Source organism: Tasmannia lanceolata, unplaced genomic scaffold, assembly GCF_043159265.1.
Source record: "Tasmannia lanceolata isolate RefF3 unplaced genomic scaffold, GAP_Taslan_0.1 ptg000003l, whole genome shotgun sequence".
NCBI lineage: Eukaryota > Viridiplantae > Streptophyta > Magnoliopsida > Canellales > Winteraceae > Tasmannia > Tasmannia lanceolata.
Genome location: NW_027518680.1, coordinates 28,776,268 through 28,799,793, shown reverse-complemented (window position 1 = coordinate 28,799,793; position 23,526 = coordinate 28,776,268). Strand labels below are relative to the sequence as shown.

Here is a 23,526-nt window from a genome sequence, read left to right as displayed (position 1 = left end):
TATCGTCGGAACGATATTTGTGCACCAAGGGTAGCTCACGGCCAGTAAACACCTTCTGACCGGATTCATGACTCGCATCCACTAGTACACTCATCCGCTATAGCCTGTACGTCACTGAATCTAAACAAACCCCCGCTATAATTAGACCGCAAATGAAATGTCAGAACGAATTCCGTTTATCGAATCAAACGACACTATCACCCCGCCATAATAAAGACCGGACGTCTTTGAATTCACCATCCGGAAGAAAATAAAAAGATCCGAACCGAAACGTAAGAGGCGACGCACTAAACGTGCGTTTCAGTTCGCATCGATGTTCCAGAACCGAAAGATTGTTCGAAAAAAGTGGTAGATAGCCGAAAAAAGTGACAGGGGTGCAACACGAGGACTTCCCAGGAGGTCACCCATCCTAGTACTACTCTCGCCCAAGCACGCTTAACTTCGGAGTTCTGATGGGATCCAGTGCATTTGTGCTGGTATGATCGCACCCAGCATGCCTCTCCATTGTCAAAGTAATAAAGAGTTTCCACTCGCATTGTCGTACGAAGTCCGTTTAAATGAAAGTGCGAAAAAATCCTGCTAGATGACACCGGATGGACGATCCGAGCATGTCGGAAAGCCGGATGACCGCCAGGGCTGTCATCGCGCGATGAATCTTCCCGAGTACCCCCGAATCAATATAAGAATCGCCACGATCTGACGGGCGGATCAAAAGTTATCGTCGGAACGATATTTGTGCACCAAGGGTAGCTCACGGCCAGTAAATACCTTCCGACCGGATTCATGACTCGCATCCACTAGTACACTCATCCGCTATAGCCTGTACGTCACTGAATCTAAACAAACCCCCGCTATAATTTGACCGCAAATGAAATGTCAGAACGAATTCCGTTTATCGAATCAAACGACACTATCACCCCGCCATAATAAAGACCGGACGTGTTTGAATTCACCATCCGGAAGAAAATAAAAAGATCCGAACCGAAACGTAGGAGGCGACGCACTAAACGTGCGTTTCAGTTCGCATCGATGTTCCAGAACCGAAAGATTGTTCGAAAAAAGTGGTAGATAGCCGAAAAAAGTGACAGGGGTGCAACACGAGGACTTCCCAGGAGGTCACCGATCCTAGTACTACTCTCGCCCAAGCACGCTTAACTTCGGAGTTCTGATGGGATCCAGTGCATTTGTGCTGGTATGATCGCACCCAGCATGCCTCTCCATTGCCAAAGTAATAAAGAGTTTCCACTCGCATTGTCGTACGAAGTCCGTTTAAATGAAAGTGCGAAAAAACCCTGCTAGATGACATCGGATGGACGATCCGAGCATGTCGGGAAGCCGGATGACCGCCAGGGCTGTCATCGCGCGATGAATCTTCCCGAGTACCCCCGAATCAATATAAGAATCGCCACGATCTGACGGGCGGATCAAAAGTTATCGTCGGAACGATATTTGTGCACCAAGGTTAGCTCACGGCCAGTAAACACCTTCCGACCGGATTCATGATTCGCATCTACTGGTACACTCATCCGCTATAGCCTGTACGTCACTGAATCTAAACAAACCCCCGCTATAATTTGACCGCAAATGAAATGTCAGAACGAATTCCGTTTATCGAATCAAACGACACTATCACCCCGCCATAATAAAGACCGGACGTATTTGAATTCACCATCCGGAAGAAAATAAAAAGATCCGAACCGAAACGTAGGAGGCGTCGCACTAAACGTGCGTTTCAGTTCGCATCGATGTTCCAGAACCGAAAGATTGTTCGAAAAAAGTGGTAGATAGCCGAAAAAAGTGACAGGGGTGCAACACGAGGACTTCCGAGGAGGTCACCCATCCTAGTACTACTCTCGCCCAAGCACGCTTAACTTCGGAGTTCTGATGGGATCCAGTGCATTTGTGCTGTTATGATCGCACCCAGCATGCCTCTCCATTGTCAAAGTAATAAAGAGTTTCCACTCGCATTGTCGCACGAAGTCCGTTTAAATGAAAGTGCAAAAAAATCCGGCTAGATAACATCGGATGGACGATCCGAGCATGTCGGGAAGCTGGATGACCGCCAGGGCTGTTATCGCGCGATGAATCTTCCCGAGTAGCCACGAATCAATATAAGAATCGCCACGATCTGACGGGCGGATCAAAAGTTATCGTCGGAACGATATTTGTGCACCAAGGGTAGCTCACGGCCAGTAAACACCTTCCGACCGGATTCATGACTCGCATCCACTAGTACACTCATCCGCTATAGCCTGTACGTCACTGAATCTAAACAAACCCCCGCTATAATTTGACCGCAAATGAAATGTCAGAACGAATTCCGTTTATCGAATCAAACGACACTATCACCCCGCCATAATAAAGACCGGACGTCTTTGAATTCACCATCCGGAAGAAAATAAAAAGATCCGAACCGAAACGTAGGAGGCGACGCACTAAACGTGCGTTTCAGTTCGCATCGATGTTCCAGAACCGAAAGATTGTTCGAAAAAAGTGGTAGATAGCCGAAAAAAGTGACAGGGGTGTAACACGAGGACTTCCCAGGAGGTCACCCATCCTAGTACTACTCTCGCCCAAGCACGCTTAACTTCGGAGTTCTGATGGGATCCAGTGCATTTGTGCTGGTATGATCGCACCCAGCATGCCTCTCCATTGTTAAAGTAATAAAGAGTTTCCACTCGCATTGTCGTACGAAGTCCGTTTAAATGAAAGTGCGAAAAAATCCTGCTAGATGACATCGGATGGACGATCCGAGCATGTCGGGAAGCCGGATGACCGCCAGGGCTGTCATTGCGCGATTAAAATCTTCTCGAGTACCCCCGAATCAATATAAGAATCGCCACGATCTGACGGGCGGATCAAAAGTTATCGTCGGAACGATATTTGTGCACCAAGGGTAGCTCACGGCCAGTAAACACCTTCTGACCGGATTCATGACTCGCATCCACTAGTACACTCATCCGCTATAGCCTGTACGTCACTGAATCTAAACAAACCCCCGCTATAATTAGACCGCAAATGAAATGTCAGAACGAATTCCGTTTATCGAATCAAACGACACTACTACCCCGCCATAATAAAGACCGGACGTATTTGAATTCACCATCCGGAAGAAAATAAAAAGATCCGAACCGAAACGTAGGAGGCGTCGCACTAAACGTGAGTTTCAGTTCGCATCGATGTTCCAGAACCGAAAGATTGTTCGAAAAAAGTGGTAGATAGCCGAAAAAAGTGACAGGGGTGCAACACGAGGACTTCCCAGGAGGTCACCCATCCTAGTACTACTCTCGCCCAAGCACGCTTAACTTCGGAGTTCTGATGGGATCCAGTGCATTTGTGCTGGTATGATCGCACCCAGCATGCCTCTCCATTGTCAAAGTAATAAAGAGTTTCCACTCGCATTGTCGTACGAAGTCCGTTTAAATGAAAGTGCGAAAAAATCCTGCTAGATGACATCGGATGGACGATCCGAGCATGTCGGGAAGCTGGATGACCGCCAGGGCTGTTATCGCGCGTTGAATCTTCCCGAGTACCCCCGAATCAATATAAGAATCGCCACGATCTGACGGGCGAATCAAAAGTTATCGTCGGAACGATATTTGTGCACCACGGGTAGCTCACGGCCAGTAAACACCTTCCGACCGGATTCATGACTCGCATCCACTAGTACACTCATCCGCTATAGCCTGTACGTCACTGAATCTAAACAAACCCCCGCTATAATTTGACCGCAAATGAAATGTCAGAACGAATTCCGTTTATCGAATCAAACGACACTATCACCCCGCCATAATAAAGACCGGACGTCTTTGAATTCACCATCCGGAAGAAAATAAAAAGATCCGAACCGAAACGTATGAGGCGACGCACTAAACGTGCGTTTCAGTTCGCATCGATGTTCCAGAACCGAAAGATTGTTCGAAAAAAGTGGTAGATAGCCGAAAAAAGTGACAGGGGTGCAACACGAGGACTTCCCAGGAGGTCACCCATCCTAGTACTACTCTCGCCCAAGCACGCTTAACTTCGGAGTTCTGATGGGATCCAGTGCATTTGTGCTGGTATGATCGCACCCAGCATGCCTCTCCATTGTCAAAGTAATAAAGAGTTTCCACTCGCATTTTCGTACGAAGTCCGTTTAAATGAAAGTGCGAAAAAATCCTGCTAGATGACACCGGATGGACGATCCGAGCATGTCGGAAAGCTGGATGACCGCCATGGCTGTCATTGCGCGATTAAAATCTTCCCGAGTACCCCCGAATCAATATAAGAATCGCCACGATCTGACGGGCGGATCAAAAGTTATCGTCGGAACGATATTTGTGCACCAAGGGTAGCTCACGGCCAGTAAACACCTTCTGACCGGATTCATGACTCGCATCCACTAGTACACTCATCCGCTATAGCCTGTACGTCACTGAATCTAAACAAACCCCCGCTATAATTAGACCGCAAATGAAATGTCAGAACGAATTCCGTTTATCGAATCAAACGACACTACTACCCCGCCATAATAAAGACCGGACGTATTTGAATTCACCATCCGGAAGAAAATAAAAAGATCCGAACCGAAACGTAGGAGGCGTCGCACTAAACGTGAGTTTCAGTTCGCATCGATGTTCCAGAACCGAAAGATTGTTCGAAAAAAGTGGTAGATAGCCGAAAAAAGTGACAGGGGTGCAACACGAGGACTTCCCAGGAGGTCACCCATCCTAGTACTACTCTCGCCCAAGCACGCTTAACTTCGGAGTTCTGATGGGATCCAGTGCATTTGTGCTGGTATGATCGCACCCAGCATGCCTCTCCATTGTCAAAGTAATAAAGAGTTTTCACTCGCATTGTCGTACGATGTCCGTTTAAATGAAAGTGCGAAAAAATCCTGCTAGATGACACCGGATGGACGATCCGAGCATGTCGGAAAGCCGGATGACCGCCATGGCTGTCATCGCGCGATGAATCTTCCCGAGTACCCCCGAATCAATATAAGAATCGCCACGATCTGACGGGCGGATGAAAAGTTATCGTCGGAACGATATTTGTGCACCAAGGGTAGCTCACGGCCAGTAAATACCTTCCGACCGGATTCATGACTCGCATCCACTAGTACACTCATCCGCTATAGCCTGTACGTCACTGAATCTAAACAAACCCCCGCTATAATTTGACCGCAAATGAAATGTCAGAACGAATTCCGTTTATCGAATCAAACGACACTATCACCCCGCCATAATAAAGACCGGACGTGTTTGAATTCACCATCCGGAAGAAAATAAAAAGATCCGAACCGAAACGTAGGAGGCGACGCACTAAACGTGCGTTTCAGTTCGCATCGATGTTCCAGAACCGAAAGATTGTTCGAAAAAAGTGGTAGATAGCCGAAAAAAGTGACAGGGGTGCAACACGAGGACTTCCCAGGAGGTCACCCATCCTAGTACTACTCTCGCCCAAGCACGCTTAACTTCGGAGTTCTGATGGGATCCAGTGCATTTGTGCTGGTATGATCGCACCCAGCATGCCTCTCCATTGCCAAAGTAATAAAGAGTTTCCACTCGCATTGTCGTACGAAGTCCGTTTAAATGAAAGTGCGAAAAAACCCTGCTAGATGACATCGGATGGACGATCCGAGCATGTCGGGAAGCCGGATGACCGCCAGGGCTGTCATCGCGCGATGAATCTTCCCGAGTACCCCCGAATCAATATAAGAATCGCCACGATCTGACGGGCGGATCAAAAGTTATCGTCGGAACGATATTTGTGCACCAAGGTTAGCTCACGGCCAGTAAACACCTTCCGACCGGATTCATGACTCGCATCTACTGGTACACTCATCCGCTATAGCCTGTACGTCACTGAATCTAAACAAACCCCCGCTATAATTTGACCGCAAATGAAATGTCAGAACGAATTCCGTTTATCGAATCAAACGACACTATCACCCCGCCATAATAAAGACCGGACGTATTTGAATTCACCATCCGGAAGAAAATAAAAAGATCCGAACCGAAACGTAGGAGGCGTCGCACTAAACGTGCGTTTCAGTTCGCATCGATGTTCCAGAACCGAAAGATTGTTCGAAAAAAGTGGTAGATAGCCGAAAAAAGTGACAGGGGTGCAACACGAGGACTTCCGAGGAGGTCACCCATCCTAGTACTACTCTCGCCCAAGCACGCTTAACTTCGGAGTTCTGATGGGATCCAGTGCATTTGTGCTGTTATGATCGCACCCAGCATGCCTCTCCATTGTCAAAGTAATAAAGAGTTTCCACTCGCATTGTCGCACGAAGTCCGTTTAAATGAAAGTGCAAAAAAATCCGGCTAGATAACATCGGATGGACGATCCGAGCATGTCGGGAAGCTGGATGACCGCCAGGGCTTTTATCGCGCGATGAATCTTCCCGAGTAGCCACGAATCAATATAAGAATCGCCACGATCTGACGGGCGGATCAAAAGTTATCGTCGGAACGATATTTGTGCACCAAGGGTAGCTCACGGCCAGTAAACACCTTCCGACCGGATTCATGACTCGCATCCACTAGTACACTCATCCGCTATAGCCTGTACGTCACTGAATCTAAACAAACCCCCGCTATAATTTGACCGCAAATGAAATGTCAGAACGAATTCCGTTTATCGAATCAAACGACACTATCACCCCGCCATAATAAAGACCGGACGTCTTTGAATTCACCATCCGGAAGAAAATAAAAAGATCCGAACCGAAACGTAGGAGGCGACGCACTAAACGTGCGTTTCAGTTCGCATCGATGTTCCAGAACCGAAAGATTGTTCGAAAAAAGTGGTAGATAGCCGAAAAAAGTGACAGGGGTGTAACACGAGGACTTCCCAGGAGGTCACCCATCCTAGTACTACTCTCGCCCAAGCACGCTTAACTTCGGAGTTCTGATGGGATCCAGTGCATTTGTGCTGGTATGATCGCACCCAGCATGCCTCTCCATTGTTAAAGTAATAAAGAGTTTCCACTCGCATTGTCGTACGAAGTCCGTTTAAATGAAAGTGCGAAAAAATCCTGCTAGATGACATCGGATGGACGATCCGAGCATGTCGGGAAGCCGGATGACCGCCACGGCTGTCATTGCGCGATTAAAATCTTCCCGAGTACCCCCGAATCAATATAAGAATCGCCACGATCTGACGGGCGGATCAAAAGTTATCGTCGGAACGATATTTGTGCACCAAGGGTAGCTCACGGCCAGTAAACACCTTCTGACCGGATTCATGACTCGCATCCACTAGTACACTCATCCGCTATAGCCTGTACGTCACTGAATCTAAACAAACCCCCGCTATAATTAGACCGCAAATGAAATGTCAGAACGAATTCCGTTTATCGAATCAAACGACACTACTACCCCGCCATAATAAAGACCGGACGTATTTGAATTCACCATCCGGAAGAAAATAAAAAGATCCGAACCGAAACGTAGGAGGCGTCGCACTAAACGTGAGTTTCAGTTCGCATCGATGTTCCAGAACCGAAAGATTGTTCGAAAAAAGTGGTAGATAGCCGAAAAAAGTGACAGGGGTGCAACACGAGGACTTCCCAGGAGGTCACCCATCCTAGTACTACTCTCGCCCAAGCACGCTTAACTTCGGAGTTCTGATGGGATCCAGTGCATTTGTGCTGGTATGATCGCACCCAGCATGCCTCTCCATTGTCAAAGTAATAAAGAGTTTCCACTCGCATTGTCGTACGAAGTCCGTTTAAATGAAAGTGCGAAAAAATCCTGCTAGATGACATCGGATGGACGATCCGAGCATGTCGGGAAGCTGGATGACCGCCAGGGCTGTTATCGCGCGTTGAATCTTCCCGAGTACCCCCGAATCAATATAAGAATCGCCACGATCTGACGGGCGAATCAAAAGTTATCGTCGGAACGATATTTGTGCACCACGGGTAGCTCACGGCCAGTAAACACCTTCCGACCGGATTCATGACTCGCATCCACTAGTACACTCATCCGCTATAGCCTGTACGTCACTGAATCTAAACAAACCCCCGCTATAATTTGACCGCAAATGAAATGTCAGAACGAATTCCGTTTATCGAATCAAACGACACTATCACCCCGCCATAATAAAGACCGGACGTGTTTGAATTCACCATCCGGAAGAAAATAAAAAGATCCGAACCGAAACGTAGGAGGCGACGCACTAAACGTGCGTTTCAGTTCGCATCGATGTTCCAGAACCGAAAGATTGTTCGAAAAAAGTGGTAGATAGCCGAAAAAGTGACAGGGGTGCAACACGAGGACTTCCCAGGAGGTCACCCATCCTAGTACTACTCTCGCCCAAGCACGCTTAACTTCGGAGTTCTGATGGGATCCAGTGCATTTGTGCTGGTATGATCGCACCCAGCATGCCTCTCCATTGCCAAAGTAATAAAGAGTTTCCACTCGCATTGTCGTACGAAGTCCGTTTAAATGAAAGTGCGAAAAAACCCTGCTAGATGACATCGGATGGACGATCCGAGCATGTCGGGAAGCCGGATGACCGCCAGGGCTGTCATTGCGCGAATAAAATCTTCCCGAGTACCCCCGAATCAATATAAGAATCGCCACGATCTGACGGGCGGATCAAAAGTTATCGTCGGAACGATATTTGTGCACCAAGGGTAGCTCACGGCCAGTAAACACCTTCTGACCGGATTCATGACTCGCATCCACTAGTACACTCATCCGCTATAGCCTGTACGTCACTGAATCTAAACAAACCCCCGCTATAATTAGACCGCAAATGAAATGTCAGAACGAATTCCGTTTATCGAATCAAACGACACTACTACCCCGCCATAATAAAGACCGGACGTATTTGAATTCACCATCCGGAAGAAAATAAAAAGATCCGAACCGAAACGTAGGAGGCGTCGCACTAAACGTGAGTTTCAGTTCGCATCGATGTTCCAGAACCGAAAGATTGTTCGAAAAAAGTGGTAGATAGCCGAAAAAAGTGACAGGGGTGCAACACGAGGACTTCCCAGGAGGTCACCCATCCTAGTACTACTCTCGCCCAAGCACGCTTAACTTCGGAGTTCTGATGGGATCCAGTGCATTTGTGCTGGTATGATCGCACCCAGCATGCCTCTCCATTGTCAAAGTAATAAAGAGTTTCCACTCGCATTGTCGTACGAAGTCCGTTTAAATGAAAGTGCGAAAAAATCCTGCTAGATGACATCGGATGGACGATCCGAGCATGTCGGGAAGCTGGATGACCGCCAGGGCTGTTATCGCGCGTTGAATCTTCCCGAGTACCCCCGAATCAATATAAGAATCGCCACGATCTGACGGGCGAATCAAAAGTTATCGTCGGAACGATATTTGTGCACCACGGGTAGCTCACGGCCAGTAAACACCTTCCGACCGGATTCATGACTCGCATCCACTAGTACACTCATCCGCTATAGCCTGTACGTCACTGAATCTAAACAAACCCCCGCTATAATTTGACCGCAAATGAAATGTCAGAACGAATTCCGTTTATCGAATCAAACGACACTATCACCCCGCCATAATAAAGACCGGACGTCTTTGAATTCACCATCCGGAAGAAAATAAAAAGATCCGAACCGAAACGTATGAGGCGACGCACTAAACGTGCGTTTCAGTTCGCATCGATGTTCCAGAACCGAAAGATTGTTCGAAAAAAGTGGTAGATAGCCGAAAAAAGTGACAGGGGTGCAACACGAGGACTTCCCAGGAGGTCACCCATCCTAGTACTACTCTCGCCCAAGCACGCTTAACTTCGGAGTTCTGATGGGATCCAGTGCATTTGTGCTGGTATGATCGCACCCAGCATGCCTCTCCATTGTCAAAGTAATAAAGAGTTTCCACTCGCATTTTCGTACGAAGTCCGTTTAAATGAAAGTGCGAAAAAATCCTGCTAGATGACACCGGATGGACGATCCGAGCATGTCGGAAAGCTGGATGACCGCCATGGCTGTCATCGCGCGATGAATCTTCCCGAGTACCCCCGAATCAATATAAGAATCGCCACGATCTGACGGGCGGATCAAAAGTTATCATCGGAACGATATTTGTGCACCAAGGGTAGCTCACGGCCAGTAAATACCTTCCGACCGGATTCATGACTCGCATCCACTAGTACACTCATCCGCTATAGCCTGTACGTCACTGAATCTAAACAAACCCCCGCTATAATTTGACCGCAAATGAAATGTCAGAACGAATTCCGTTTATCGAATCAAACGACACTATCACCCCGCGATAATAAAGACCGGACGTGTTTGAATTCACCATCCGGAAGAAAATAAAAAGATCCGAACCGAAACGTAGGAGGCGACGCACTAAACGTGCGTTTCAGTTCGCATCGATGTTCCAGAACCGAAAGATTGTTCGAAAAAAGTGGTAGATAGCCGAAAAAGTGACAGGGGTGCAACACGAGGACTTCCCAGGAGGTCACCCATCCTAGTACTACTCTCGCCCAAGCACGCTTAACTTCGGAGTTCTGATGGGATCCAGTGCATTTGTGCTGGTATGATCGCACCCAGCATGCCTCTCCATTGCCAAAGTAATAAAGAGTTTCCACTCGCATTGTCGTACGAAGTCCGTTTAAATGAAAGTGCGAAAAAACCCTGCTAGATGACATCGGATGGACGATCCGAGCATGTCGGGAAGCCGGATGACCGCCAGGGCTGTCATTGCGCGATTAAAATCTTCCCGAGTACACCCGAATCAATATAAGAATCGCCACGATCTGACGGGCGGATCAAAAGTTATCGTCGGAACGATATTTGTGCACCAAGGGTAGCTCACGGCCAGTAAACACCTTCTGACCGGATTCATGACTCGCATCCACTAGTACACTCATCCGCTATAGCCTGTACGTCACTGAATCTAAACAAACCCCCGCTATAATTAGACCGCAAATGAAATGTCAGAACGAATTCCGTTTATCGAATCAAACGACACTACTACCCCGCCATAATAAAGACCGGACGTATTTGAATTCACCATCCGGAAGAAAATAAAAAGATCCGAACCGAAACGTAGGAGGCGTCGCACTAAACGTGAGTTTCAGTTCGCATCGATGTTCCAGAACCGAAAGATTGTTCGAAAAAAGTGGTAGATAGCCGAAAAAAGTGACAGGGGTGCAACACGAGGACTTCCCAGGAGGTCACCCATCCTAGTACTACTCTCGCCCAAGCACGCTTAACTTCGGAGTTCTGATGGGATCCAGTGCATTTGTGCTGGTATGATCGCACCCAGCATGCCTCTCCATTGTCAAAGTAATAAAGAGTTTCCACTCGCATTGTCGTACGAAGTCCGTTTAAATGAAAGTGCGAAAAAATCCTGCTAGATGACATCGGATGGACGATCCGAGCATGTCGGGAAGCTGGATGACCGCCAGGGCTGTTATCGCGCGTTGAATCTTCCCGAGTACCCCCGAATCAATATAAGAATCGCCACGATCTGACGGGCGAATCAAAAGTTATCGTCGGAACGATATTTGTGCACCACGGGTAGCTCACGGCCAGTAAACACCTTCCGACCGGATTCATGACTCGCATCCACTAGTACACTCATCCGCTATAGCCTGTACGTCACTGAATCTAAACAAACCCCCGCTATAATTTGACCGCAAATGAAATGTCAGAACGAATTCCGTTTATCGAATCAAACGACACTATCACCCCGCCATAATAAAGACCGGACGTGTTTGAATTCACCATCCGGAAGAAAATAAAAAGATCCGAACCGAAACGTAGGAGGCGACGCACTAAACGTGCGTTTCAGTTCGCATCGATGTTCCAGAACCGAAAGATTGTTCGAAAAAAGTGGTAGATAGCCGAAAAAGTGACAGGGGTGCAACACGAGGACTTCCCAGGAGGTCACCCATCCTAGTACTACTCTCGCCCAAGCACGCTTAACTTCGGAGTTCTGATGGGATCCAGTGCATTTGTGCTGGTATGATCGCACCCAGCATGCCTCTCCATTGCCAAAGTAATAAAGAGTTTCCACTCGCATTGTCGTACGAAGTCCGTTTAAATGAAAGTGCGAAAAAACCCTGCTAGATGACATCGGATGGACGATCCGAGCATGTCGGGAAGCCGGATGACCGCCAGGGCTGTCATTGCGCGAATAAAATCTTCCCGAGTACCCCCGAATCAATATAAGAATCGCCACGATCTGACGGGCGGATCAAAAGTTATCGTCGGAACGATATTTGTGCACCAAGGGTAGCTCACGGCCAGTAAACACCTTCTGACCGGATTCATGACTCGCATCCACTAGTACACTCATCCGCTATAGCCTGTACGTCACTGAATCTAAACAAACCCCCGCTATAATTAGACCGCAAATGAAATGTCAGAACGAATTCCGTTTATCGAATCAAACGACACTACTACCCCGCCATAATAAAGACCGGACGTATTTGAATTCACCATCCGGAAGAAAATAAAAAGATCCGAACCGAAACGTAGGAGGCGTCGCACTAAACGTGAGTTTCAGTTCGCATCGATGTTCCAGAACCGAAAGATTGTTCGAAAAAAGTGGTAGATAGCCGAAAAAAGTGACAGGGGTGCAACACGAGGACTTCCCAGGAGGTCACCCATCCTAGTACTACTCTCGCCCAAACACGCTTAACTTCGGAGTTCTGATGGGATCCAGTGCATTTGTGCTGGTATGATCGCACCCAGCATGCCTCTCCATTGTCAAAGTAATAAAGAGTTTCCACTCGCATTGTCGTACGAAGTCCGTTTAAATGAAAGTGCGAAAAAATCCTGCTAGATGACATCGGATGGACGATCCGAGCATGTCGGGAAGCTGGATGACCGCCAGGGCTGTTATCGCGCGTTGAATCTTCCCGAGTACCCCCGAATCAATATAAGAATCGCCACGATCTGACGGGCGAATCAAAAGTTATCGTCGGAACGATATTTGTGCACCACGGGTAGCTCACGGCCAGTAAACACCTTCCGACCGGATTCATGACTCGCATCCACTAGTACACTCATCCGCTATAGCCTGTACGTCACTGAATCTAAACAAACCCCCGCTATAATTTGACCGCAAATGAAATGTCAGAACGAATTCCGTTTATCGAATCAAACGACACTATCACCCCGCCATAATAAAGACCGGACGTCTTTGAATTCACCATCCGGAAGAAAATAAAAAGATCCGAACCGAAACGTATGAGGCGACGCACTAAACGTGCGTTTCAGTTCGCATCGATGTTCCAGAACCGAAAGATTGTTCGAAAAAAGTGGTAGATAGCCGAAAAAAGTGACAGGGGTGCAACACGAGGACTTCCCAGGAGGTCACCCATCCTAGTACTACTCTCGCCCAAGCACGCTTAACTTCGGAGTTCTGATGGGATCCAGTGCATTTGTGCTGGTATGATCGCACCCAGCATGCCTCTCCATTGTCAAAGTAATAAAGAGTTTCCACTCGCATTTTCGTACGAAGTCCGTTTAAATGAAAGTGCGAAAAAATCCTGCTAGATGACACCGGATGGACGATCCGAGCATGTCGGAAAGCTGGATGACCGCCATGGCTGTCATCGCGCGATGAATCTTCCCGAGTACCCCCGAATCAATATAAGAATCGCCACGATCTGACGGGCGGATCAAAAGTTATCATCGGAACGATATTTGTGCACCAAGGGTAGCTCACGGCCAGTAAATACCTTCCGACCGGATTCATGACTCGCATCCACTAGTACACTCATCCGCTATAGCCTGTACGTCACTGAATCTAAACAAACCCCCGCTATAATTTGACCGCAAATGAAATGTCAGAACGAATTCCGTTTATCGAATCAAACGACACTATCACCCCGCGATAATAAAGACCGGACGTGTTTGAATTCACCATCCGGAAGAAAATAAAAAGATCCGAACCGAAACGTAGGAGGCGACGCACTAAACGTGCGTTTCAGTTCGCATCGATGTTCCAGAACCGAAAGATTGTTCGAAAAAAGTGGTAGATAGCCGAAAAAGTGACAGGGGTGCAACACGAGGACTTCCCAGGAGGTCACCCATCCTAGTACTACTCTCGCCCAAGCACGCTTAACTTCGGAGTTCTGATGGGATCCAGTGCATTTGTGCTGGTATGATCGCACCCAGCATGCCTCTCCATTGCCAAAGTAATAAAGAGTTTCCACTCGCATTGTCGTACGAAGTCCGTTTAAATGAAAGTGCGAAAAAACCCTGCTAGATGACATCGGATGGACGATCCGAGCATGTCGGGAAGCCGGATGACCGCCAGGGCTGTCATTGCGCGATTAAAATCTTCCCGAGTACACCCGAATCAATATAAGAATCGCCACGATCTGACGGGCGGATCAAAAGTTATCGTCGGAACGATATTTGTGCACCAAGGGTAGCTCACGGCCAGTAAACACCTTCTGACCGGATTCATGACTCGCATCCACTAGTACACTCATCCGCTATAGCCTGTACGTCACTGAATCTAAACAAACCCCCGCTATAATTAGACCGCAAATGAAATGTCAGAACGAATTCCGTTTATCGAATCAAACGACACTACTACCCCGCCATAATAAAGACCGGACGTATTTGAATTCACCATCCGGAAGAAAATAAAAAGATCCGAACCGAAACGTAGGAGGCGTCGCACTAAACGTGAGTTTCAGTTCGCATCGATGTTCCAGAACCGAAAGATTGTTCGAAAAAAGTGGTAGATAGCCGAAAAAAGTGACAGGGGTGCAACACGAGGACTTCCCAGGAGGTCACCCATCCTAGTACTACTCTCGCCCAAGCACGCTTAACTTCGGAGTTCTGATGGGATCCAGTGCATTTGTGCTGGTATGATCGCACCCAGCATGCCTCTCCATTGTCAAAGTAATAAAGAGTTTCCACTCGCATTGTCGTACGAAGTCCGTTTAAATGAAAGTGCGAAAAAATCCTGCTAGATGACATCGGATGGACGATCCGAGCATGTCGGGAAGCTGGATGACCGCCAGGGCTGTTATCGCGCGTTGAATCTTCCCGAGTACCCCCGAATCAATATAAGAATCGCCACGATCTGACGGGCGAATCAAAAGTTATCGTCGGAACGATATTTGTGCACCACGGGTAGCTCACGGCCAGTAAACACCTTCCGACCGGATTCATGACTCGCATCCACTAGTACACTCATCCGCTATAGCCTGTACGTCACTGAATCTAAACAAACCCCCGCTATAATTTGACCGCAAATGAAATGTCAGAACGAATTCCGTTTATCGAATCAAACGACACTATCACCCCGCCATAATAAAGACCGGACGTCTTTGAATTCACCATCCGGAAGAAAATAAAAAGATCCGAACCGAAACGTATGAGGCGACGCACTAAACGTGCGTTTCAGTTCGCATCGATGTTCCAGAACCGAAAGATTGTTCGAAAAAAGTGGTAGATAGCCGAAAAAAGTGACAGGGGTGCAACACGAGGACTTCCCAGGAGGTCACCCATCCTAGTACTACTCTCGCCCAAGCACGCTTAACTTCGGAGTTCTGATGGGATCCAGTGCATTTGTGCTGGTATGATCGCACCCAGCATGCCTCTCCATTGTCAAAGTAATAAAGAGTTTCCACTCGCATTTTCGTACGAAGTCCGTTTAAATGAAAGTGCGAAAAAATCCTGCTAGATGACACCGGATGGACGATCCGAGCATGTCGGAAAGCTGGATGACCGCCATGGCTGTCATCGCGCGATGAATCTTCCCGAGTACCCCCGAATCAATATAAGAATCGCCACGATCTGACGGGCGGATCAAAAGTTATCATCGGAACGATATTTGTGCACCAAGGGTAGCTCACGGCCAGTAAATACCTTCCGACCGGATTCATGACTCGCATCCACTAGTACACTCATCCGCTATAGCCTGTACGTCACTGAATCTAAACAAACCCCCGCTATAATTTGACCGCAAATGAAATGTCAGAACGAATTCCGTTTATCGAATCAAACGACACTATCACCCCGCCATAATAAAGACCGGACGTGTTTGAATTCACCATCCGGAAGAAAATAAAAAGATCCGAACCGAAACGTAGGAGGCGACGCACTAAACGTGCGTTTCAGTTCGCATCGATGTTCCAGAACCGAAAGATTGTTCGAAAAAAGTGGTAGATAGCCGAAAAAGTGACAGGGGTGCAACACGAGGACTTCCCAGGAGGTCACCCATCCTAGTACTACTCTCGCCCAAGCACGCTTAACTTCGGAGTTCTGATGGGATCTAGTGCATTTGTGCTGGTATGATCGCACCCAGCATGCCTCTCCATTGCCAAAGTAATAAAGAGTTTCCACTCGCATTGTCGTACGAAGTCCGTTTAAATGAAAGTGCGAAAAAACCCTGCTAGATGACATCGGATGTACGATCCGAGCATGTCGGGAAGCCGGATGACCGCCAGGGCTGTCATTGCGCGATTAAAATCTTCCCGAGTACCCCCGAATCAATATAAGAATCGCCACGATCTGACGGGCGGATCAAAAGTTATCGTCGGAACGATATTTGTGCACCAAGGGTAGCTCACGGCCAGTAAACACCTTCTGACCGGATTCATGACTCGCATCCACTAGTACACTCATCCGCTATAGCCTGTACGTCACTGAATCTAAACAAACCCCCGCTATAATTAGACCGCAAATGAAATGTCAGAACGAATTCCGTTTATCGAATCAAACGACACTACTACCCCGCCATAATAAAGACCGGACGTATTTGAATTCACCATCCGGAAGAAAATAAAAAGATCCGAACCGAAACGTAGGAGGCGTCGCACTAAACGTGAGTTTCAGTTCGCATCGATGTTCCAGAACCGAAAGATTGTTCGAAAAAAGTGGTAGATAGCCGAAAAAAGTGACAGGGGTGCAACACGAGGACTTCCCAGGAGGTCACCCATCCTAGTACTACTCTCGCCCAAGCACGCTTAACTTCGGAGTTCTGATGGGATCCAGTGCATTTGTGCTGGTATGATCGCACCCAGCATGCCTCTCCATTGTCAAAGTAATAAAGAGTTTCCACTCGCATTGTCGTACGAAGTCCGTTTAAATGAAAGTGCGAAAAAACCCTGCTAGATGACATCGGATGGACGATCCGAGCATGTCGGGAAGCCGGATGACCGCCAGGGCTGTCATCGCGCGATGAATCTTCCCGAGTACCCCCGAATCAATATAAGAATCGCCACGATCTGACGGGCGGATCAAAAGTTATCGTCGGAACGATATTTGTGCACCAAGGTTAGCTCACGGCCAGTAAACACCTTCCGACCGGATTCATGACTCGCATCTACTGGTACACTCATCCGCTATAGCCTGTACGTCACTGAATCTAAACAAACCCCCGCTATAATTTGACCGCAAATGAAATGTCAGAACGAATTCCGTTTATCGAATCAAACGACACTATCACCCCGCCATAATAAAGACCGGACGTATTTGAATTCACCATCCGGAAGAAAATAAAAAGATCCGAACCGAAACGTAGGAGGCGTCGCACTAAACGTGCGTTTCAGTTCGCATCGATGTTCCAGAACCGAAAGATTGTTCGAAAAAAGTGGTAGATAGCCGAAAAAAGTGACAGGGGTGCAACACGAGGACTTCCGAGGAGGTCACCCATCCTAGTACTACTCTCGCCCAAGCACGCTTAACTTCGGAGTTCTGATGGGATCCAGTGCATTTGTGCTGTTATGATCGCACCCAGCATGCCTCTCCATTGTCAAAGTAATAAAGAGTTTCCACTCGCATTGTCGCACGAAGTCCGTTTAAATGAAAGTGCAAAAAAATCCGGCTAGATAACATCGGATGGACGATCCGAGCATGTCGGGAAGCTGGATGACCGCCAGGGCTGTTATCGCGCGATGAATCTTCCCGAGTAGCCATGAATCAATATAAGAATCGCCACGATCTGACGGGCGGATCAAAAGTTATCGTCGGAACGATATTTGTGCACCAAGGGTAGCTCACGGCCAGTAAACACCTTCCGACCGGATTCATGACTCGCATCCACTAGTACACTCATCCGCTATAGCCTGTACGTCACTGAATCTAAACAAACCCCCGCTATAATTTGACCGCAAATGAAATGTCAGAACGAATTCCGTTTATCGAATCAAACGACACTATCACCCCGCCATAATAAAGACCGGACGTCTTTGAATTCACCATCCGGAAGAAAATAAAAAGATCCGAACCGAAACGTAGGAGGCGACGCACTAAACGTGCGTTTCAGTTCGCATCGATGTTCCAGAACCGAAAGATTGTTCGAAAAAAGTGGTAGATAGCCGAAAAAAGTGACAGGGGTGTAACACGAGGACTTCCCAGGAGGTCACCCATCCTAGTACTACTCTCGCCCAAGCACGCTTAACTTCGGAGTTCTGATGGGATCCAGTGCATTTGTGCTGGTATGATCGCACCCAGCATGCCTCTCCATTGTTAAAGTAATAAAGAGTTTCCACTCGCATTGTCGTACGAAGTCCGTTTAAATGAAAGTGCGAAAAAATCCTGCTAGATGACATCGGATGGACGATCCGAGCATGTCGGGAAGCCGGATGACCGCCAGGGCTGTCATTGCGCGATTAAAATCTTCCCGAGTACCCCCGAATCAATATAAGAATCGCCACGATCTGACGGGCGGATCAAAAGTTATCGTCGGAACGATATTTGTGCACCAAGGGTAGCTCACGGCCAGTAAACACCTTCTGACCGGATTCATGACTCGCATCCACTAGTACACTCATCCGCTATAGCCTGTACGTCACTGAATCTAAACAAACCCCCGCTATAATTAGACCGCAAATGAAATGTCAGAACGAATTCCGTTTATCGAATCAAACGACACTACTACCCCGCCATAATAAAGACCGGACGTATTTGAATTCACCATCCGGAAGAAAATAAAAAGATCCGAACCGAAACGTAGGAGGCGTCGCACTAAACGTGAGTTTCAGTTCGCATCGATGTTCCAGAACCGAAAGATTGTTCGAAAAAAGTGGTAGATAGCCGAAAAAAGTGACAGGGGTGCAACACGAGGACTTCCCAGGAGGTCACCCATCCTAGTACTACTCTCGCCCAAGCACGCTTAACTTCGGAGTTCTGATGGGATCCAGTGCATTTGTGCTGGTATGATCGCACCCAGCATGCCTCTCCATTGTCAAAGTAATAAAGAGTTTCCACTCGCATTGTCGTACGAAGTCCGTTTAAATGAAAGTGCGAAAAAACCCTGCTAGATGACATCGGATGGACGATCCGAGCATGTCGGGAAGCCGGATGACCGCCAGGGCTGTCATCGCGCGATGAATCTTCCCGAGTACCCCCGAATCAATATAAGAATCGCCACGATCTGACGGGCGGATCAAAAGTTATCGTCGGAACGATATTTGTGCACCAAGGTTAGCTCACGGCCAGTAAACACCTTCCGACCGGATTCATGACTCGCATCTACTGGTACACTCATCCGCTATAGCCTGTACGTCACTGAATCTAAACAAACCCCCGCTATAATTTGACCGCAAATGAAATGTCAGAACGAATTCCGTTTATCGAATCAAACGACACTATCACCCCGCCATAATAAAGACCGGACGTATTTGAATTCACCATCCGGAAGAAAATAAAAAGATCCGAACCGAAACGTAGGAGGCGTCGCACTAAACGTGCGTTTCAGTTCGCATCGATGTTCCAGAACCGAAAGATTGTTCGAAAAAAGTGGTAGATAGCCGAAAAAAGTGACAGGGGTGCAACACGAGGACTTCCGAGGAGGTCACCCATCCTAGTACTACTCTCGCCCAAGCACGCTTAACTTCGGAGTTCTGATGGGATCCAGTGCATTTGTGCTGTTATGATCGCACCCAGCATGCCTCTCCATTGTCAAAGTAATAAAGAGTTTCCACTCGCATTGTCGCACGAAGTCCGTTTAAATGAAAGTGCAAAAAAATCCGGCTAGATAACATCGGATGGACGATCCGAGCATGTCGGGAAGCTGGATGACCGCCAGGGCTGTTATCGCGCGATGAATCTTCCCGAGTAGCCACGAATCAATATAAGAATCGCCACGATCTGACGGGCGGATCAAAAGTTATCGTCGGAACGATATTTGTGCACCAAGGGTAGCTCACGGCCAGTAAACACCTTCCGACCGGATTCATGACTCGCATCCACTAGTACACTCATCCGCTATAGCCTGTACGTCACTGAATCTAAACAAACCCCCGCTATAATTTGACCGCAAATGAAATGTCAGAACGAATTCCGTTTATCGAATCAAACGACACTATCACCCCGCCATAATAAAGACCGGACGTCTTTGAATTCACCATCCGGAAGAAAATAAAAAGATCCGAACCGAAACGTAGGAGGCGACGCACTAAACGTGCGTTTCAGTTCGCATCGATGTTCCAGAACCGAAAGATTGTTCGAAAAAAGTGGTAGATAGCCGAAAAAAGTGACAGGGGTGTAACACGAGGACTTCCCAGGAGGTCACCCATCCTAGTACTACTCTCGCCCAAGCACGCTTAACTTCGGAGTTCTGATGGGATCCAGTGCATTTGTGCTGGTATGATCGCACCCAGCATGCCTCTCCATTGTTAAAGTAATAAAGAGTTTCCACTCGCATTGTCGTACGAAGTCCGTTTAAATGAAAGTGCGAAAAAATCCTGCTAGATGACATCGGATGGACGATCCGAGCATGTCGGGAAGCCGGATGACCGCCAGGGCTGTCATTGCGCGATTAAAATCTTCCCGAGTACCCCCGAATCAATATAAGAATCGCCACGATCTGACGGGCGGATCAAAAGTTATCGTCGGAACGATATTTGTGCACCAAGGGTAGCTCACGGCCAGTAAACACCTTCTGACCGGATTCATGACTCGCATCCACTAGTACACTCATCCGCTATAGCCTGTACGTCACTGAATCTAAACAAACCCCCGCTATAATTAGACCGCAAATGAAATGTCAGAACGAATTCCGTTTATCGAATCAAACGACACTACTACCCCGCCATAATAAAGACCGGACGTATTTGAATTCACCATCCGGAAGAAAATAAAAAGATCCGAACCGAAACGTAGGAGGCGTCGCACTAAACGTGAGTTTCAGTTCGCATCGATGTTCCAGAACCGAAAGATTGTTCGAAAAAAGTGGTAGATAGCCGAAAAAAGTGACAGGGGTGCAACACGAGGACTTCCCAGGAGGTCACCCATCCTAGTACTACTCTCGCCCAAGCACGCTTAACTTCGGAGTTCTGATGGGATCCAGTGCATTTGTGCTGGTATGATCGCACCCAGCATGCCTCTCCATTGTCAAAGTAATAAAGAGTTTCCACTCGCATTGTCGTACGAAGTCCGTTTAAATGAAAGTGCGAAAAAACCCTGCTAGATGACATCGGATGGACGATCCGAGCATGTCGGGAAGCCGGATGACCGCCAGGGCTGTCATCGCGCGATGAATCTTCCCGAGTACCCCCGAATCAATATAAGAATCGCCACGATCTGACGGGCGGATCAAAAGTTATCGTCGGAACGATATTTGTGCACCAAGGTTAGCTCACGGCCAGTAAACACCTTCCGACCGGATTCATGACTCGCATCTACTGGTACACTCATCCGCTATAGCCTGTACGTCACTGAATCTAAACAAACCCCCGCTATAATTTGACCGCAAATGAAATGTCAGAACGAATTCCGTTTATCGAATCAAACGACACTATCACCCCGCCATAATAAAGACCGGACGTATTTGAATTCACCATCCGGAAGAAAATAAAAAGATCCGAACCGAAACGTAGGAGGCGTCGCACTAAACGTGCGTTTCAGTTCGCATCGATGTTCCAGAACCGAAAGATTGTTCGAAAAAAGTGGTAGATAGCCGAAAAAAGTGACAGGGGTGCAACACGAGGACTTCCGAGGAGGTCACCCATCCTAGTACTACTCTCGCCCAAGCACGCTTAACTTCGGAGTTCTGATGGGATCCAGTGCATTTGTGCTGTTATGATCGCACCCAGCATGCCTCTCCATTGTCAAAGTAATAAAGAGTTTCCACTCGCATTGTCGCACGAAGTCCGTTTAAATGAAAGTGCAAAAAAATCCGGCTAGATAACATCGGATGGACGATCCGAGCATGTCGGGAAGCTGGATGACCGCCAGGGCTGTTATCGCGCGATGAATCTTCCCGAGTAGCCACGAATCAATATAAGAATCGCCACGATCTGACGGGCGGATCAAAAGTTATCGTCGGAACGATATTTGTGCACCAAGGGTAGCTCACGGCCAGTAAACACCTTCCGACCGGATTCATGACTCGCATCCACTAGTACACTCATCCGCTATAGCCTGTACGTCACTGAATCTAAACAAACCCCCGCTATAATTTGACCGCAAATGAAATGTCAGAACGAATTCCGTTTATCGAATCAAACGACACTATCACCCCGCCATAATAAAGACCGGACGTCTTTGAATTCACCATCCGGAAGAAAATAAAAAGATCCGAACCGAAACGTAGGAGGCGACGCACTAAACGTGCGTTTCAGTTCGCATCGATGTTCCAGAACCGAAAGATTGTTCGAAAAAAGTGGTAGATAGCCGAAAAAAGTGACAGGGGTGTAACACGAGGACTTCCCAGGAGGTCACCCATCCTAGTACTACTCTCGCCCAAGCACGCTTAACTTCGGAGTTCTGATGGGATCCAGTGCATTTGTGCTGGTATGATCGCACCCAGCATGCCTCTCCATTGTTAAAGTAATAAAGAGTTTCCACTCGCATTGTCGTACGAAGTCCGTTTAAATGAAAGTGCGAAAAAATCCTGCTAGATGACATCGGATGGACGATCCGAGCATGTCGGGAAGCCGGATGACCGCCAGGGCTGTCATTGCGCGATTAAAATCTTCCCGAGTACCCCCGAATCAATATAAGAATCGCCACGATCTGACGGGCGGATCAAAAGTTATCGTCGGAACGATATTTGTGCACCAAGGGTAGCTCACGGCCAGTAAACACCTTCTGACCGGATTCATGACTCGCATCCACTAGTACACTCATCCGCTATAGCCTGTACGTCACTGAATCTAAACAAACCCCCGCTATAATTAGACCGCAAATGAAATGTCAGAACGAATTCCGTTTATCGAATCAAACGACACTACTACCCCGCCATAATAAAGACCGGACGTATTTGAATTCACCATCCGGAAGAAAATAAAAAGATCCGAACCGAAACGTAGGAGGCGTCGCACTAAACGTGAGTTTCAGTTCGCATCGATGTTCCAGAACCGAAAGATTGTTCGAAAAAAGTGGTAGATAGCCGAAAAAAGTGACAGGGGTGCAACACGAGGACTTCCCAGGAGGTCACCCATCCTAGTACTACTCTCGCCCAAGCACGCTTAACTTCGGAGTTCTGATGGGATCCAGTGCATTTGTGCTGGTATGATCGCACCCAGCATGCCTCTCCATTGTCAAAGTAATAAAGAGTTTCCACTCGCATTGTCGTACGAAGTCCGTTTAAATGAAAGTGCGAAAAAACCCTGCTAGATGACATCGGATGG

The 23,526-nt window shown here is 47.7% G+C and overlaps 33 non-coding genes across 33 annotated transcripts; all 33 read right to left on the bottom strand.

Moving 5' to 3' along the window:
* Window positions 1-371: 371 nt before the first annotated feature.
* LOC143872267 (5S ribosomal RNA) lies at window positions 372-490 on the bottom strand. Its single transcript, XR_013247023.1, has one exon. It is a non-coding gene; the product is annotated as a 5S ribosomal RNA (ribosomal RNA).
* Window positions 491-1,087: 597 nt separating this feature from the next.
* On the bottom strand, window positions 1,088-1,206 carry LOC143874537 (5S ribosomal RNA). Its single transcript, XR_013249213.1, has one exon. It is a non-coding gene; the product is annotated as a 5S ribosomal RNA (ribosomal RNA).
* A 597-nt stretch (window positions 1,207-1,803) lies between these two features.
* Window positions 1,804-1,922, bottom strand: LOC143874745 (5S ribosomal RNA). Its single transcript, XR_013249416.1, has one exon. It is a non-coding gene; the product is annotated as a 5S ribosomal RNA (ribosomal RNA).
* Window positions 1,923-2,519: 597 nt separating this feature from the next.
* Window positions 2,520-2,638, bottom strand: LOC143873745 (5S ribosomal RNA). The gene has a single exon (XR_013248447.1). It is a non-coding gene; the product is annotated as a 5S ribosomal RNA (ribosomal RNA).
* Window positions 2,639-3,237: 599 nt separating this feature from the next.
* On the bottom strand, window positions 3,238-3,356 carry LOC143872256 (5S ribosomal RNA). Its single transcript, XR_013247012.1, has one exon. It is a non-coding gene; the product is annotated as a 5S ribosomal RNA (ribosomal RNA).
* Window positions 3,357-3,953: 597 nt separating this feature from the next.
* On the bottom strand, window positions 3,954-4,072 carry LOC143872245 (5S ribosomal RNA). The gene has a single exon (XR_013247001.1). It is a non-coding gene; the product is annotated as a 5S ribosomal RNA (ribosomal RNA).
* A 599-nt stretch (window positions 4,073-4,671) lies between these two features.
* LOC143872234 (5S ribosomal RNA) lies at window positions 4,672-4,790 on the bottom strand. Its single transcript, XR_013246990.1, has one exon. It is a non-coding gene; the product is annotated as a 5S ribosomal RNA (ribosomal RNA).
* Window positions 4,791-5,387: 597 nt separating this feature from the next.
* On the bottom strand, window positions 5,388-5,506 carry LOC143872221 (5S ribosomal RNA). Its single transcript, XR_013246978.1, has one exon. It is a non-coding gene; the product is annotated as a 5S ribosomal RNA (ribosomal RNA).
* A 597-nt stretch (window positions 5,507-6,103) lies between these two features.
* On the bottom strand, window positions 6,104-6,222 carry LOC143874744 (5S ribosomal RNA). The gene has a single exon (XR_013249415.1). It is a non-coding gene; the product is annotated as a 5S ribosomal RNA (ribosomal RNA).
* A 597-nt stretch (window positions 6,223-6,819) lies between these two features.
* LOC143873744 (5S ribosomal RNA) lies at window positions 6,820-6,938 on the bottom strand. Its single transcript, XR_013248446.1, has one exon. It is a non-coding gene; the product is annotated as a 5S ribosomal RNA (ribosomal RNA).
* Window positions 6,939-7,537: 599 nt separating this feature from the next.
* On the bottom strand, window positions 7,538-7,656 carry LOC143872208 (5S ribosomal RNA). Its single transcript, XR_013246965.1, has one exon. It is a non-coding gene; the product is annotated as a 5S ribosomal RNA (ribosomal RNA).
* A 596-nt stretch (window positions 7,657-8,252) lies between these two features.
* LOC143872196 (5S ribosomal RNA) lies at window positions 8,253-8,371 on the bottom strand. Its single transcript, XR_013246953.1, has one exon. It is a non-coding gene; the product is annotated as a 5S ribosomal RNA (ribosomal RNA).
* Window positions 8,372-8,970: 599 nt separating this feature from the next.
* LOC143872185 (5S ribosomal RNA) lies at window positions 8,971-9,089 on the bottom strand. The gene has a single exon (XR_013246942.1). It is a non-coding gene; the product is annotated as a 5S ribosomal RNA (ribosomal RNA).
* Window positions 9,090-9,686: 597 nt separating this feature from the next.
* Window positions 9,687-9,805, bottom strand: LOC143872174 (5S ribosomal RNA). The gene has a single exon (XR_013246931.1). It is a non-coding gene; the product is annotated as a 5S ribosomal RNA (ribosomal RNA).
* Window positions 9,806-10,401: 596 nt separating this feature from the next.
* LOC143872163 (5S ribosomal RNA) lies at window positions 10,402-10,520 on the bottom strand. The gene has a single exon (XR_013246920.1). It is a non-coding gene; the product is annotated as a 5S ribosomal RNA (ribosomal RNA).
* Window positions 10,521-11,119: 599 nt separating this feature from the next.
* On the bottom strand, window positions 11,120-11,238 carry LOC143872152 (5S ribosomal RNA). The gene has a single exon (XR_013246909.1). It is a non-coding gene; the product is annotated as a 5S ribosomal RNA (ribosomal RNA).
* Window positions 11,239-11,834: 596 nt separating this feature from the next.
* LOC143872141 (5S ribosomal RNA) lies at window positions 11,835-11,953 on the bottom strand. Its single transcript, XR_013246898.1, has one exon. It is a non-coding gene; the product is annotated as a 5S ribosomal RNA (ribosomal RNA).
* Window positions 11,954-12,552: 599 nt separating this feature from the next.
* LOC143873435 (5S ribosomal RNA) lies at window positions 12,553-12,671 on the bottom strand. The gene has a single exon (XR_013248144.1). It is a non-coding gene; the product is annotated as a 5S ribosomal RNA (ribosomal RNA).
* Window positions 12,672-13,268: 597 nt separating this feature from the next.
* LOC143872130 (5S ribosomal RNA) lies at window positions 13,269-13,387 on the bottom strand. Its single transcript, XR_013246887.1, has one exon. It is a non-coding gene; the product is annotated as a 5S ribosomal RNA (ribosomal RNA).
* Window positions 13,388-13,983: 596 nt separating this feature from the next.
* Window positions 13,984-14,102, bottom strand: LOC143872118 (5S ribosomal RNA). Its single transcript, XR_013246875.1, has one exon. It is a non-coding gene; the product is annotated as a 5S ribosomal RNA (ribosomal RNA).
* Window positions 14,103-14,701: 599 nt separating this feature from the next.
* On the bottom strand, window positions 14,702-14,820 carry LOC143872106 (5S ribosomal RNA). The gene has a single exon (XR_013246863.1). It is a non-coding gene; the product is annotated as a 5S ribosomal RNA (ribosomal RNA).
* Window positions 14,821-15,417: 597 nt separating this feature from the next.
* On the bottom strand, window positions 15,418-15,536 carry LOC143872094 (5S ribosomal RNA). Its single transcript, XR_013246849.1, has one exon. It is a non-coding gene; the product is annotated as a 5S ribosomal RNA (ribosomal RNA).
* A 596-nt stretch (window positions 15,537-16,132) lies between these two features.
* LOC143873486 (5S ribosomal RNA) lies at window positions 16,133-16,251 on the bottom strand. Its single transcript, XR_013248194.1, has one exon. It is a non-coding gene; the product is annotated as a 5S ribosomal RNA (ribosomal RNA).
* A 599-nt stretch (window positions 16,252-16,850) lies between these two features.
* LOC143872082 (5S ribosomal RNA) lies at window positions 16,851-16,969 on the bottom strand. Its single transcript, XR_013246838.1, has one exon. It is a non-coding gene; the product is annotated as a 5S ribosomal RNA (ribosomal RNA).
* Window positions 16,970-17,566: 597 nt separating this feature from the next.
* Window positions 17,567-17,685, bottom strand: LOC143874743 (5S ribosomal RNA). The gene has a single exon (XR_013249414.1). It is a non-coding gene; the product is annotated as a 5S ribosomal RNA (ribosomal RNA).
* Window positions 17,686-18,282: 597 nt separating this feature from the next.
* Window positions 18,283-18,401, bottom strand: LOC143873743 (5S ribosomal RNA). Its single transcript, XR_013248445.1, has one exon. It is a non-coding gene; the product is annotated as a 5S ribosomal RNA (ribosomal RNA).
* A 599-nt stretch (window positions 18,402-19,000) lies between these two features.
* LOC143872070 (5S ribosomal RNA) lies at window positions 19,001-19,119 on the bottom strand. Its single transcript, XR_013246827.1, has one exon. It is a non-coding gene; the product is annotated as a 5S ribosomal RNA (ribosomal RNA).
* Window positions 19,120-19,716: 597 nt separating this feature from the next.
* LOC143874742 (5S ribosomal RNA) lies at window positions 19,717-19,835 on the bottom strand. The gene has a single exon (XR_013249413.1). It is a non-coding gene; the product is annotated as a 5S ribosomal RNA (ribosomal RNA).
* Window positions 19,836-20,432: 597 nt separating this feature from the next.
* Window positions 20,433-20,551, bottom strand: LOC143873742 (5S ribosomal RNA). Its single transcript, XR_013248444.1, has one exon. It is a non-coding gene; the product is annotated as a 5S ribosomal RNA (ribosomal RNA).
* A 599-nt stretch (window positions 20,552-21,150) lies between these two features.
* On the bottom strand, window positions 21,151-21,269 carry LOC143872058 (5S ribosomal RNA). The gene has a single exon (XR_013246816.1). It is a non-coding gene; the product is annotated as a 5S ribosomal RNA (ribosomal RNA).
* A 597-nt stretch (window positions 21,270-21,866) lies between these two features.
* On the bottom strand, window positions 21,867-21,985 carry LOC143874740 (5S ribosomal RNA). Its single transcript, XR_013249412.1, has one exon. It is a non-coding gene; the product is annotated as a 5S ribosomal RNA (ribosomal RNA).
* Window positions 21,986-22,582: 597 nt separating this feature from the next.
* On the bottom strand, window positions 22,583-22,701 carry LOC143873740 (5S ribosomal RNA). The gene has a single exon (XR_013248442.1). It is a non-coding gene; the product is annotated as a 5S ribosomal RNA (ribosomal RNA).
* A 599-nt stretch (window positions 22,702-23,300) lies between these two features.
* LOC143872047 (5S ribosomal RNA) lies at window positions 23,301-23,419 on the bottom strand. Its single transcript, XR_013246805.1, has one exon. It is a non-coding gene; the product is annotated as a 5S ribosomal RNA (ribosomal RNA).
* Window positions 23,420-23,526: the final 107 nt, after the last annotated feature.